General features: G+C 37.5%; 1 protein-coding gene across 3 annotated transcripts in view; it reads left to right on the top strand.

Moving 5' to 3' along the window:
- Positions 1–16,155, top strand: part of LOC128862371 (EGFR adapter protein) — a 108,789-nt gene that overhangs the window by 31,044 nt on the left and 61,590 nt on the right. Inside the window, exon 1 of one of the 3 annotated variants that reach the window (XM_054100951.1) lies at positions 3,904–4,013. The exons of the other annotated variants lie outside the window; for them this stretch is intronic. The gene's annotated coding sequence lies outside the window, so the exon portion shown is untranslated. Of the gene's footprint in view, positions 1–3,903; positions 4,014–16,155 lie in introns of those variants that run through there. 3 annotated transcript variants of the gene reach the window in all.

Below are 16,155 nucleotides of genomic sequence, written 5' to 3'. Positions count from 1 at the left end.
ATCGTTGAAATTCATGGGATCAGAGGAGATTTTTGTCGAAACTGCAGAAACAATTCCATCCATGGCTTCAGAGTATAATAACCTTCAACGGATAACACAAATTTATTTATTCTGTATGTAGACATGCCCAATTATTTTCCATGGTGAACCTTTTTAGAAAGCTTAGCTTCTGTGGCATTATGTACCTCAGTTTGTGATTTCCGGATATTGGATTTGCTGCTACTCTGTTGACTTATAGTAAAATTACTTTTTACTAAGTTACTTTCGACTTTTTTCATACAAGGAACAACTCACCGTAATACAATTAAATTATGTGTAGCTATATAAATACAGATGTAATATCTGATCTTTCTGCATGCGTCAAGCCAAATTCGCCTCCATAGTTAACCATGCCCATTTACCAGTTCATCCTTCTGCTAACACAATATGAATGGTCTAAGTAGAAGAATTTCCACAGAAAAATGCATGTACACTAGTACAAGTACACAAAAAAGCAAGTCTTTGCTTCGAAGTGGAGTGCACAAGAAAGTTAGACTGACATCTTTTATCAATCTCTTAGTATGACTACGCCTTTTTCAACAGGACCGTTTTATGTACTTCCATCAAAATAGTCAATCGTGCTACAGAATTAGGTATATCATTAGGTATGCCTCAAAAACTGTGAGATATACTTTAGAGAGCATAAAATATACTTCAAAAAATATCAGAGGACCTTCAAAATATTTCTAAATGTGTTTTAATTAAGTATCTGCATTAAATGCCGAATAGTTGAAATACATTTCACGCTCTTGTGAAGTACTTTTTTATATATTTTGAAGTAAAACTTACCGTCCCTGAAGCATACATGGTGAAAAGGTTTCAAAGAAGCTCTTTAACAGACTGTTATTCCGCTCTGAGCAAATTTGACAGAATCAGCTGATGAACTGAGATTGTGTTGGTGATATATGAAAAAATCAACCAATGACATTTCTTTGCAGTCTGAACGACTGATTGGACGAGTGTGTGAAATTAAAGTGCAGATGTCGGCTGCCGAATCCGCATGTGACTGGCAGCCAGAGTTCCCCTCACAATTTTCTTTTTCACCATAGCCAAATAGCAAACTTGCTGTTCTTTCTGGAGTATGTATATCAATGGATTCTGTAGCACTATTGTCTTTTCTGAATTATTCGAGATGTGACTATTAAGTCACGCGACTGACGAGGTGTATGGTATGTGAGCATCAAACACCAGCGACCGCCAGCCTTCTTTGTCGAATATAGAACCTCTCGTTTTTGTAAACAAATCAATATAGCCATAGATTTTGTTCAGCCCAGAATTGTTTTATTTTTATGTTTTTTTTTCCGCTGGAGAAATGTCAGATGAAACGCTGGAGCAATGAATTGTTGTTGTTGTTTTACAAGGAATTTGGGGAAAATCAAACAAACCTTACAACAAGTAGGGATTTATTAAATGACTGAAAACTAGCTTTTACCTCTCATGTGGTTTATTTTGCGTGCAAAGACTATGCTCACTTTTATAAAAAGAAATACTAAAAATTTGAAAGATATGTTGACTCTAATACTAATCAAGTACCAAACAAGATATCAAACAGGGCGACTCACTGACGAGTGACTTCTTTAACCTGATGCAATAAAAGATTGTGCCAGTCGCAAAACTTAATCGCTCAGGAACAATGATATTGAAATCATCGGTCTAGCAACCGCGCTATTAGTTCTAAACTTTCGAAGTTGGGCAAAGAAGCAAAGCGAAAGTGTCTTGTGGGAAGCGAGGACAAAACGAAACACCTCTTGTCATCAAACAAACAGTCGTTGCACTCGCAGGAACCAGCATTAACACAGATAATAATATCAGCCTTGAAATCTAACGGAGATTCTCTCTTGCCAACAAGTACTATTTTGGCGACATAGCCATAGTTCAGGGTGCGGTTCCGCGGTGACCTACCTAATGTTGCCCGAGTTGATAAAAACGCTTCGGCTCTAAAAGTATTCGATGTGGTACCAGCTGGTCGTAACAGTGGAAGAGGAAAACCTCCTTTGCCTTCGAAATATCAGATGAAGAAGGACTTGGTTTCACTTAGCGTGTTCAACTAATGGTTCTTAACGCGCGAAAGAAACGACAGGCGCGTTTTTTCAAACACGGCTACGATAACTTAAATGATTATTTCGCCAATTTTATTTATATTTTTTTATTTTTTATTTTATTTGAAATCCGTACTATGACTTTTAATCTCAACGGATTGACGTGATCCACGAAAAATCACTAAATTCGCCCTTAATAGACTTAATAGACTAATAATAATTATGGGCCTAGCAGGAACTAATGGTGTTCACTAGCTAGAGGATATATGTATAATTCTTTTTATATATAATCTGTTTGCCTACGAAATTCTCTCGGAATCCATAAATTCACACAAACAGCGAATAGCCCAGCATGTTAGCTCCTCAGGTATAGTTAGGGAGTAAAAGCCAAAATTTTGTATTTATTATGTATTTTAACCTCATCACCTTCACATACATTCCCATCAGACAGTGTCCGAGTCTCACCCCTCACGATAGTTCCGGAGAATAAATCGAAATCTCGAAGTATCTTGAGTTCCTCATAATAATAGGGTGGCACAAGAAAATTTCATGTATGGACTATTTCTCCTCACTTCCAACGAAGTGAAATATATATTCTCAGTCATCTCTACCGCTACAAATGTAAAACTGCGCAATAAATAACTACTTGAAAATGAACGCTTAATCGTTTATTAACTACAGCATATGCATGTTAAAAAAAGTTGATCATCTTTTAATAATATGTTTACTTATGTCATACATATGTACATACTTCTCACTTTGCTCCTTCTACGTTTTTTGAACCTTCATTAAAAATGAAATGCAATCCTAATGAAATATGACGGAACTAGCATTTCGTCCATTACATTTTGCTGTCATTTCGTCTCGAATACCAATTGATATTCTCATACCTACTCGTATATATGGACGTGCACATGCATACGAGTGTATTGTCATTCAACATACCTGTCATATTCACAGTAAATTCAGCAAATGACAGGATACAAAGAAGCAAAAAAGAAAAAAAAGAGAAACGAATGCCAGCAAGTCATGACAGCAATTAATAGGCAATTAGAGATGTAATATACATAGAATGGTGGAAAATTATTAGTGAACAAAAAATAAACAGAGAAGAGGACAGTGGCGATAAGCGAATGTGATCTATTTGTATTTTGACACAAACATAAGCGGATATAATCGGCAGATCGTTGCTATTCACATATAAGTAAATTATCTACTCTTTCGTGCTTAACTCACAATTCGTAATTAAAAAGCGAGATTACCCATACAAAATTTCTCCCCCAAAATCTGAGATTATAAGATAATCCTAGATTGTAACTATACTTTTTTAAATACAACCCTGTGTTATCGATAATCATTTTTACGAATATAAGGAGAAACATCAAAGTAAAAACTAAATCAATTGGTTTGTATACATAATTATATTAAAATTTTTCTAAAATTATGCATTAGTTTTACAGAAAAACGCCTGTATCCATAGACGTTTTGGCCTGCTATTGCTAACTACACAATGTAATGTCGAATTTCGCATGCGTATTGTTGTCATAATTTTGTGCATTCCAAGGAGACGTACTTTAAAGATGCAGCAAATTGTGCAATTAAATTAGCTATTCCTTCTCCTTGTATTTTCTTCATATCATTAATAATTATGAAACAAACCAAAATATTCCACCAAAGCAATTTCTATGAAGAAAAACCTTTCAACAGCTGATTGTCAATTTTGCAGGTAATCTGCCATATGTGAACGGGTAGATAATTTTGTGGATTTATTGCTAATTACTGCATATGTGAACGTACTTTTACTTAGCCTTCGTTGTGTTTGACAACCAAAACTTGCATAAATACTTCACGCTTTTATTAAGTCATCATCAGTAAATCTTCCTAACATTTTCTTGTACCACTCATATAACACTCTTCTCTTGCTTAGTGAATGCGGTAAGTGATGATTTCGTTAATTTTAATATCAGTTTAGATTATAACCGATCAGTTTAGATGGTAGCACCAAACCAATGGGCCCACTTGCACATTAGTAGTGCCTTAGCCACTCAAACATAGTTTGATAAAAAAAAAACGTGAAAACGTGAAGCTGAGAAGTAGATTTTAAATTGATTCCACCTCACCGTCTTCCAAATAAGTAGGTATAGATGCAGATGTACAAGATTGCAAAGTTCTTCTGTCCATGGCTGGTTCGTTGGTAGTTGACACAGTTTTTAAAGCTAACAAAGTTGTGATTCTTGCTAATGGCGAAAGTTCTAATCGCACACTGGTCCAATGGGATTGACGCAATGAGCATTTTCAGCGGTAGGTATCACATTCGCCAGCTCCATTTCAACCTATTCAAGAGTAAAACACAGATAATCAAGGGAGCCGCAACCCGATGTGTGCACAGTGACGATGTTAAGATAACTAGCGAGCTCGGTATACTCGTACGTAAAGTGTCTTCCAGCGTTCCTGTAACCTGGAACTCTTTTAGCGTCAGTCAAACTAACTTCTCTCTTCTAAGCTTTTCGCAAACCGCTCCTTCTGCTCTATCAGTAAACAAGTGAGCCGCTCCCGTTTTCTAAATATTACACTTATCTTCAACTTACTTCCTTTAAGAGGATGAGACAAAAAAGCAATCGAGTAAGCCCAGCATAGGTGTACACTTTTCAGTTTTGTCAGAAATGAATTTAAAACTTTTAAAAATTTAGTATTGCACCTAATTTAAAACCACTTTATCAGCGACATCTTTATTATTTACGTACGTTGCGCTCTTCACATAACCGATACCTATCCTGTGAGAAATTTAAAAATTTCTTTGGAATATTTACTTAACTATCCGTCACTAAGCCTCGAGCAAAAGGCTTCGCTTCAGTTATTTTATGCCTTCATAAGATATTTTGTGACAAAAATTAGTTTGGGGAAATAGAAATCCATTATTTTTGCGTAAAATTTTTGCAAATTGTTTAAAACTGTTTTATGGTCAATCTTTAATTAGCTCCTGAGACATGCTAAGACTACCAAAATGTCGGTCAACTTCGATTATTTCTGTGATTTTATCGACATTATCGACATTTTCTTTAACATCAAAAATGGCTGAACGGAATCGACGAAACCAAAATTTCACGTAATTACCTGTTACAGTATCGGAACCATAAACACCATTCACAACTTTAGGGTCCTGGCTTTCATTTTTGCCTTTATCAAAGAAAAACTGTAAAATGTACCGAATTTTCACTTCGTTGAATTCCATTGATAGCACACTGTAACTCACAATTGAATGGAACAAACCAAACACAGCAAACGAATTTTTTTAGTGTGAAATGTCACCTTGACAAGGAGCATAAACTTTTAATTGTTTGATCGCTACTTTGATTGATATGAGATATTGATCACCGCAGCCGACAAAATCATGAGATTTCTTTCTCCCAAACTAATATTTTCATTTTGTTAATATTTTATAATATTTATGTAGCTTTTCAAAATCTCTGCTTATCATAGATAATTACAATCACTTGCCACCGTTTTTCAAGTGCTGCGACCTCTACTAATCTCCTTCAACTACTTAAGAGCACCGCTTCGTCAAAATTTTCGTCACTGAAGAGGTATTTGTGGCGGCATTTTAAACGGGCACTTCACAATTTTTGCTGAATACTGTATTTACATACATATGTACTCGTATGTAGCATATCGTTGTTGTTATTGTGATCATTTCTTGTTTTAATGAATTTTTTTGTTGTTGCGTGCTCCATATACTCTTGATCGTATTGTGAGACCGTTAAACTACTAGTGGTCATCTTGCACTGACAATTCAACAGTTCCTTCTCATCTGCGCTTCCTTTACTTCCATTGTTCATCTCCATCGTCCCTACGAGCCAAATCAACAAACTTCAATCAACTTGTTCAGTGATCGGTTATGATGGCCGACAAAAGTTGATTGCTTCAACTGCCATAATCGGCTGACGAGTGAGACAATAATAATGACAACAAAAACAACAACAACTATGTATAATGCCATTACTAAAGCGCAGCCAAATGGACGCGCGGACGGCCAGCCGTTCAGACGTTTCGCCTGCTAACTACAAATACTGACAGGTATGAGAGCCGGAACGGCAACTGCAACAACAATCAAAGCACAGTGTACACGCACTTGAAAAGTTCAATTATGGCGCATTCAATGTGATCTTGCAACACATAACCAACAGCTTATATTGTATGCATAAAATAGTTATATACGATGTTGGCGGCGATGATGATGATGATGATCACACCAGTCAGCGCTAACATTCTAGCAGTCTTACTCTACTCTTACTGCCGCCGCTCTCGGAGGCCACAATGGTTGTTGCTATTCTATAAAGTAGGTAGTTTTTGTTTTTGATAATGATGCTTAGCATGTTTAATGTTGCCATTGGTTGTTGCCACCGCAGAAGCTTTGTTACTGCCTATTTCTTGGTTGGTACTGATGGCTCTCTCTGCTGATGATAGGTTTCACTTACCTCATTGTCTAGCTGCATTTACGTATATTCATTGCATGCAACATGCATTGACAACCGGCAGCTGGCAGCAAGTTTCTGCGCAGCAGCTGGCCGTTGTACGAGAATTGCTGTGCGCCTGTTAACTTGGCCATGAAACAGTAACTCTAGCTGCTATTATCGCTAACTTGTTGCTTGTTGTATGATGCTAGGATGCGAGATTACCACATATTGCATGTGGCATGTTGTATGCTTGAATGTGTGCAATTTTTGTTGCTGCTATTTTTGCCGATAGACTAGCGCCTGTGAAAGCCAGACAATTGATAGTTGAAGTTGATTGCGGATTTCGCGCGCACAGCTACTAGATCATACAACTACTTACCTATTTGCCTTCAATAAACATTTTTTTGGGAGGAGGGAGAGTGGGGAAAGGATGCATAAATGAGACTTGGTGAGTGGATGAGGCGGCAAAATCGAGTTGTGGCGCATTAGGCGACTTAGTTGCTTTTGTGGTTAGCCATAGTTGTTGGTATCAAATTGATTGCACTCTTCCTAATACAATCGATCACTACTACAATAACCGCAAACAATGAAATTATTTTTAATCTGCGTGTTGCAGCCACGTTGTGGGCATAATTAATAACATTCGCTTTGCATTTTATTTAGAGACACTCTTAAATAAATAATAATACGATTGTATATATGTATGATATTTGTGTTGTATTATTTACACTTTTTGTTATTGCTGTTGTGGTTATACTCACGTAACTTAATTGCGTTCGGAATTGTCGTTGGCATGCCAATAAATCTGCATTCGCATGTTAGTGAGTTCAGCATATCCGCCAGCAGATCGTGTGAAAAATTCTTGGACGTCGCTATGCATAGCGCCAATAACGTTTTTCGAATGTTTAGTACGCAAGAAAACCCATTGATTCTTAACTGGTTCACTGTACCAGATCATCTTGTAATTTTGTAACCTTCTCTTACCATGAGCCCCATTCTTATTGGTCTACACGGCAAATGGTTTTTATTAGGAGCTTTGCATACATTTATACTCTCTGAGGTTTGCCATTGTCTGCTGAGGAGTGACCGCTATTAGAAAAAACTGTTTCTATCATTTTGCTGTTACGTACACGGAGGTTCAAACCTACGGGTTACCCATATTCGACGGACCCGACGGGCCCATTCCAATCGACGAGGCTTGTCCGCAGGCAACAGTCTTTGCGTCAATTGAATCTTATACGGGAATAAATGCAAATCAATGCGGATAATTCGTTGTAAAGTGGTCCGAGCAATGCCCAACTGCTGAGAACGGCGATTTTGGGATGTCCTTGGCAACGTCTCAACACTGGCCCGTACAAGAGCAATATTCTCATCCGATCGCCTTGGTCGGTTTTGATTTGGACTCTTTGGATTAGGAAGAGCATCACCAGTCGAAAACCTTTCGTACTAACGTTTAATGGTGTTCTTAGAACGCGCACTTTTCACATTATTTAATTTTGTATACGCACGTTGAATTTTCACAATTGACTTCTTTTGTTCAATGTAAGTTTCAACAATTTGGGAGCGCTTGCGTGGCGTGTACTGTTCGATGGTAAAAATCTGCTTAGACTGGCGCTTCCGATCTGACATCTCTGTCAAAAGATACAGGGTTGCCAAATGGGTCCGTCGAATATTGGCAACCCTTTATGCACTCCCGATAGTAGTCACGCACCACCCCATGCGGCTACGGCGGCCGAATACATTTAAACTAGCCAAGAACTCAGCAAAATCTTCAAAAATATCTATTATTACGATGAGCTTTTATTTTTGGGTGCTGTGTTTTCGATAACAAATACTTGATGTACCACAATCACTCCGTCTGCAAAAACACGCGAACATATTCGAAGAAGAAGTCATATGTTAGAACAAACGAAACTTGTAAGGTCTTAACAAATATGATGGATTGTAAAAGAATACCGTAGCTGTAATATGGGATTTTTTTCACTATTCAGTGAACGCAGAGGTGTAGCCAACATCCGTTACCCTACTCTCAGCATTTTTGAGGGAATCAGCTGATTTGCCGATGTAACCGAGGCTATAACAGCGGTTTGTTTTCGACAAAACTGAGGCTGTATTGGTGATATAAGATAAAAATCAGAGCAGCCACCACTCATGTTACTTCGCTACCGATCGAACAACGAATGATTGGCCCAGTGTGGAAATTCGTGTGAAATGAGCGGGCAGAATTCTGCTGTCGAATCCTGCCTCGTGGTCCAAGTATATAAGGAATGTGATACCAATTATCCGCCGCGGCTTCGCATAATGAAAAGATTTTTAATGGTGTGACCGTTAGCCGGCGCTCAACGAATTGGGCAGAATCAGCTGATGGGTTGGCATAGCAAGGGTAATGAATTAGTTTATTTACGAAAAAATTAAGAATGTGTTAATGATGTACTTATACCAAAAAAAAGTTAACACGATGTCACTTCGTTGCCCTCTGAAATACAATTGACTGGACGAGTGTGTGCATACATGTGAAATGATCGTGCAAAATTCGATTGGCGAATCACCCTGTGTCGCGGCAGCCGAAATTTCCTTCAGAATTTTGTTTTTCACCATAGTTCTTTGCCAAACCTGGTAAATCTATCATCCTTGGCACTGTGGCACTGACTGGCTAAAACTAAAGCGCCAACTTGGGTTGTGTTAGCTTTAAGATCGTTGGCGGATTACGGGTTATAGGTGCACATCTACGGGTCCAGAAGTCTTTCAAGTAGTAAAAATCCAACCCAGGCAGTTCATTCATATTAATGGGCCGCTCAATCGTGTAACTTGAAGATTTGGAACCAGTAGCTGAATAATAACCAATAGATTTGCAGGCACACCCAAAAACAACGTAATCGCTACAGCCTGCGAACATCGGACCTTTCATTATTGAAAACCCGGATTTTTTCTGACGGTCGGTTCTGTTAGCAAACGAATTTTGTGTAGCTAAAACAATATCTTCATTACTTGATAAACTCGACAAGATTAAAAACGCTCGATAGAGTGCAAACTATTTAGTTATCAAGGTTGATCAATTTAGAGGTATCGGATTTGAAATAAAGCAACGAAACTTCAAATTGATACTATATTATCTTTATTATTTTTGTATAGAACCATTATTGATATTTATTTTTTAAAAAAAAATCCCTTTCAAATTTTGGCCGCAACTGCGCCGTAATTTGTCCATCCGTAAACACCGATTTTAAATGACTCACTTGAGAACTTCGGTCGTGAATAAATTTAGTAATGTTGGCTTTCAATGCCTGAATCGAAGCTGGTTTATCCACAAAGCATTTAGACTTTACCTAAAATAAAAATAAGTAAATAATAGGTGCGTACTCTTCTGTTAGGTGTTTGCGCGAGCTCCTCGTACGAGTATTTATGGTGTGCGTCTTAATGTTGTTCCACAAATGGAGAAACCAATAGTTTTAAGCCGATTTCAAACGGCAAATGGCAAACCTCCGATGCCATTGCCTGCGAGTGACAATAGTAGAAAAACATTTTCTATTATTTCATGTTCATGCACGGAGATTCGAACCTGCGCACTTTCCAATGGTAATCACGCACCAACCAATTCTGCTAAAAGGCCGGCTTTATATACCCCTACAAACAAAAGTCCAAAGGTGTGATATCATACGATCTTGGTGGCCAATCCACTGGTCCGAGATGGGAGCTAAATTGCTCCCCGAAACGAAGACGCAGTAAATCTATTGTTTCATGGGCTACATGGCAAGTAGCGCCATCTTATTGGAACCAAATGTTATGAAGATCACAGACCACAGTTTTCGGCATCAAAAAGTCGTTTACCATGACACGATAGTGTTAGCCATTCACATTTACCTTGGCCCCAAACTTGCCTTTGAAGAAATATGGGCCGATGATGCCCATAGGCCGCACCAAACTGTTGTCTTCAATGGATGCAATAAGTGTTCTTGAATAACTTTGGGTTGCTCTTTAGCCCAAATATGGCAATTGTGCCCGTTGACATAGCCATTAAGAAAAAAATGGGCTGCATTCGCTGTACACCATACGTTGGTCTGAGCGCGCGATCAACACTTTTCACAGGGCGTCGATTTTCATACTACAATTGCACGATTTGTAAACGTTGTTGAGGCGTAGGTCCATGATGAAATCTCAATGAATATTGACAAAAATTATGTATTTAGTTTGACATTAGCCACGCGTGATCTATCGAAAACCCCCTCCAATCGGATCACCCTTTGCAAGTATGTGGCCACCTACATGCGCATAGAATAAACGCCTACTGAGTTTGGTGCAAAAAATCGTGTTTTTGAATTTAAGAAAGTCGTTTACCCAGAGGCACTAGAGTTTAATTGAATTTTTCTTAGAAAAGTCATGAAGAGTAAATTGTAAATCATTTGGCATTTAATCACCTATAGACATCACAATAAATCAACACTATTAACAATGGCTAGGAGATTTGCTTTTTCTTCCATACAAAAACCTAATCTAAACGCCAATCTTCTCTTTAGTATAAACAGTTGCTCAATTTTATATGACTACGCAGTATAAAAAAGACTAGTCCATGTCTACATTAGAACGCACAATTCCTATTCACGGAATTAAAACGCAGCAGCCTCGTTGACTATTCAAATTACTTTAATAGGCATGAATCCACAAGGCAGAAGATGAGTCTCAGAGAAGGAAGATTCGTCATGAAATTCAGATTTATTGCTGCCAGCCAACCGTAGCCTAAAGACCAATAAAGCGGTTTTAATGCCTTTAAAATTCATTTAATCGGATATCTCTATTTTTTGAGGAATAAAGTGGCATACGTAAATAATATTAAAGAAGACAATCAAGCCATTCAACTTTAAAAGCAGCAGAAACTTTTTATGTGGCGAAGTAAATAAGTAATTTTGAGACGAACAAAACAAATTTATGAGACTTCAACTTGGAGCTACCAAGTTTGCGTATTGTCACATAACTACTTTATACACATATATTAACATACATACCTATAATAACGTTAAAGCTAATTCTAGCTCAGATAAATATCTATCAGTGTACTTAGCCCACCAAGCATGTCTGTGAGGCTTTGGGTGTTCTCATTATTTTTGAGCTTACTGGTATTTGTTGTTAATTGATGTTGATGCTTTATGCCAATAAGGGTCACTAAAAGCTCCAAAAATAAATAAAAATACGACTTAAAAACAATAACAAATGCAATAACAACTTACTTTGGAGCGCGCAGTTATACGACTATTTAACTTTTGCTTTCATTTTCAACACTGGCAAGAAGATGAAAGATTCTTACCAGCCCAGTTCAGCTGTGACTCGTATTACTTCGGCTGGTTTAGTGGTTATAGTATGATAATAATTGATCGTTTTTGCTGCGAAGCGAAGCGATTAAAATGTGATCAGCATGAAAATTCCACATTTATGTGGCTGGAGGGAAACCCTTTGGACAGTTTGAATAGTTTGATGAGTTTTCAACGCAATCTTCTCAAAAACGACGTAAGTTGTGTGGGAAAATATTTACCTTAATTTATTTTTAATTCACATTTGCATGCAATCAGAACGTATGCCAAATAGAGCTCCGATCTAGGCCATTCAACCACTGAAGTTTTGGTCTTCTTTTGCCCCTATTTTTTCTGCACTTACCCAGTAGGATGTTCTTCTGTAGTTATGTGGGCACCGTTATTCCACTGTCAGGAATCTTCAGGAATTCATAGTTCACTTAATACCCTTTATTCTTTATAGCCCCCAATCTCGTCTTGGGAACTTTACCGGCCTTTTTTTCAAATTTATAATAGGCATCTTAATTGTTTCCCATAAATACTTATCTATAGATGTATTATATGTATGATTACCGCTTACATCCTTCCTTAGATGTTTGGCTGATGTTGTTCCAGAAATGGAGAGATATACAGTTTTATGCCGCCTCCGAATGCCAGATGGTTTTTTATGTGGAGCTCTTTCAGCGGCTAACTACTATCGCGCTAGAAAAAGCCTTCATCATTTAGTATTTCACCTCCCCAGTGGGTTTCAAACCTCGGCTTTACGAAATAGCAATTACGCCCACAGCTGTTCCTCTACGGTATTCGAAGGTTCTGATAATTTTATTGAGTGTTTAAAACGATGAGATCAGCTCACAGTGCATAACTCATTTTCAACCGCAATAAATAGCTGGAAAGACCTTCTTTTCTCTTCTTATTCCTTGAATTGACGATAATTTCGGCTGACTTTGCGTTGTTCTCGCATATAAACGACATTTGATCGATATTTCCACACGTGAGATCGTTTTCTATAAGAATATTTTTGAGAACATGCTTCGGAATCATGTTTAAGTCCATCACATACAGATTGGGTGAATATTATCAGTGCCTTATATACCTACAATAACAGTCCTTTTCTAAACATATTGATTTGAAAGAACTACCATAAAATCATACTAAATGAGCAACAGTCGACCAAGATGTCTTTCCAAATGTCATATAGTAGGGCCTCTACGTCCGACCATCTGTAAATAGATGGAATAGAATAGAATAGAAATGGTCGAATTTGGAAATTGTCTTTTATAGCTTATTCTTTTTTTTTTATATCTTTGTCCGAAATTTTTTAGGCACAATAGGGCAAATTAAAACCCAGTTACTTCGTAGATAAGCGCGATTCGTTCGAGCACAAGCCAGTCAGTGTGCTATGATGTAACGGAAGCAATAAATTATTTCTCTAAAAGTACTGTCAATGCATTACACATTGCTAATGGAAGAGAAGACCAAAGGGGCTTGGTAGATTTTCCTCGACAACCACCATAACCTAACCTAACCTAGCTAGGAAGTGTTCTTCAATTACTTCAACTAAAGTAAACCAAAAGTATTCATTTCCACCCTCTAGCCTTTGTTCGCCTTGTCGCTAGATCCGAAAAGCACCAAAACTGCTTGGCCTGAATTGTACGTGGATTTTACGTATACAATCTAGAACAAAAATGCTAGTCTGTCACTGGACATTCCCCTATTTAAAATCACACGAGAAGACTGGATACCACCTGCAAAGCTATTGTTTACATTTTCCAGGCAGAAATTCAGCATTAAAGAGCAGCGTAGCGACATTTAGCGAACATTTCACTACAAATCTCCATAAGGTCCTTCCGACCAAGCCCGCAAATAATTGTATCCACTGACGAGATCAATCCTCTCTTATCGGTAGTTTTACCTTACTTTTCACTGGTTATTATCTGCATTGGTAGGTCGAAGTAGATGTTCAACATCATGTGCATTGGTTATTTATGGTTATGTTCTCAATAGAATATTGTCTGTAGAAGGCAAATTTCTATGGTCACTTCAACAATTTAATTCACTTTAAAAACAAAAGTCAACAAACATAAACCAAGTTATTTTCGCTTTCGCAATTTAATCGCTGCTCTTTCACTGCTTCACTTCATCCCCTTGAACATCCATTGTTTTTGCTATAATCGAATGGAAAAATTTTGCGTGTATATGATAAAAAATCCTTAATAAATATGAATCCAAATCAAAACAACTGTATGGAAAACTGTGTCAACTCTTGCAGCAACTGCGGCATAATAACTGTAAAGCCACTATATGTGCATACATACATTTATATACACGTACATGTAAGTACTGTTGGCATATGTTATAGAACGGAGGTGTTATCATTTTTCACCATATCCGTGGTTTTTGCATAACATAGCGCCAATGTTCATAGGGCAAGAGAATATGGCGTAAAGTAAAAGATGAAACGATGAAAAACAATATTTTAAATAAAAAGGATTTTTTACGATGGCAATCGATTTGCCTTTTGCACTTCACTTAAAAGGCGCGTAAAAGGTGGAAAAAACCTGACATTTTCATATCGCGTATACATGCACATATTTACTTTTGTGAGTTTTTCATTACACCAGCCAATACAAATGCACTAAAGTGAACACCTTTGTATGTAAATATGTTGCTATGAGTATGTGTGTAAGAGGCCACTATGTACATAGGTATATGATTGCGTCAGTACGCGGCACCACTTTTCCGGTAGCTTAAACTTCAACTCAACTTCGCTGACACTCACCATGTGGCGCACATGACAGTTCAATAGTTTACACTTCAATAAACCGTGATGCCGTATAAAATGGTGGAAGCCATGGATAAAGTTGCGAAGGGGAGAGGTTTTCATAGAGCGATATTGGTAGCCAAAAAGCACACCGACAGTAGCAGAAATATGACTGTACAATCAAATAACAGAAAACTGCATGAAGTAAAAATGGAAGAAAAGAAAAAGCGTAAAGTTATTTTTTTTCGCATCATTTCGTTGTCGAGAGGCAAACGCATTTTGACATCAGTGCCCACAAGCGACACTTAGCCAAAGCAAACTACTTTTCGCACATAAATACAAGTTTATGCAAAGCAAGCTCAGTTGGTCCAAGGCTTCGACAAGAACGCGAGTATTTAAAAGTATATATGTGTAGATGCTACTGTGATTCGAAAAGTTGATTTTAAAGTTCGTTTTTAGTATTGGAAATGTTTTCTACCTGGTAATTCTTAGTAAAGTCTAAATTCAAGGCCAAGGTCTGTCCAAGCAATACTTCTAGTTTTATAAAGCTACTAAGAAAAGTATTGATTCGCAGATAACTTCTTTCTTTCAACAAGATATTCGCATGCTAATAGAAACTTCCCAGAATTAGTACTTGCTTAAGAGTCGTAAATGTCATCAGTATCTCTGAAACCACTTTACAAAGCATGACCAATTATTTTGCAGCTTCTGCAGCAACTACAAAAATGCACATCGACCCTTTCCATACATTATCATATAAAGGGTTTTCCAATAAGAGGTGTTATTTTGATATTCAAAGAAAAATGCTATTTTTTAATATAAATGATCGACCACGCTTACAGAACAATATCCTTTTCATGAAATTTTCCATAACCGTATTGCAAAATGGCTGCCCTATGTCTTCAATAGCCTTACGAATTCCATATTTGTGGACTTGAATCGACCCTGAGCTGTTGGCGTAGACCTTCTCTTTCAACCCCAAAGAAAAAAGTCACAAGGTGTTAAATCACAAGAACTCGGTGGCCAATTGTGATCACCTCGTCGAGAGATAACACGGTCCGGAAACTTTTCGCGTAAAAGATCAATGGTTTCGTTGCTTATGTGGCACGTAGCGCCGTCTTGTTGAAAATAAGCGTTGTGCAGAACAATACCATCCAATTCCGGGCATAAAAAATCGTTAATCATCTCTCGATAGCACAATCCATTCACCAATAACACCCGTTATTAATATAATAAACCCTAAAACGCCCTACCGCCCTTTCGCTACCCAGTATGTAATCCTCACCATTCCCGTACTCAATAATCAGAAAACTGGAAACAAAATCCACTAAGTTTGGTCGTAAGGCCCAAATATATTAGTGAAGTCATAACACAACCATAATCATAACCGGAGGTATCTATTGGATTTTAGTTTTTTCTTTACTATATCTGAAATATTCATTTATTTATTTAGTCTTATTTACAATATTTCGGCGTAGCCGACGAAGTACGTTGCTTCGAGTCTCCGTGCATGAAACACCAAATGAAAAATTTGTTTCTATATTAATAGCAGTTCCCTTCGGCGGGCAGTGACAAAC

Source organism: Anastrepha ludens, chromosome 4 (assembly GCF_028408465.1).
Source record: "Anastrepha ludens isolate Willacy chromosome 4, idAnaLude1.1, whole genome shotgun sequence".
Taxonomy (NCBI): Eukaryota; Metazoa; Arthropoda; class Insecta; order Diptera; family Tephritidae; genus Anastrepha; species Anastrepha ludens.
The sequence above is the reverse complement of the archived record's forward strand: the minus strand, read 5'-3'. Positions and strand labels throughout refer to the sequence as shown.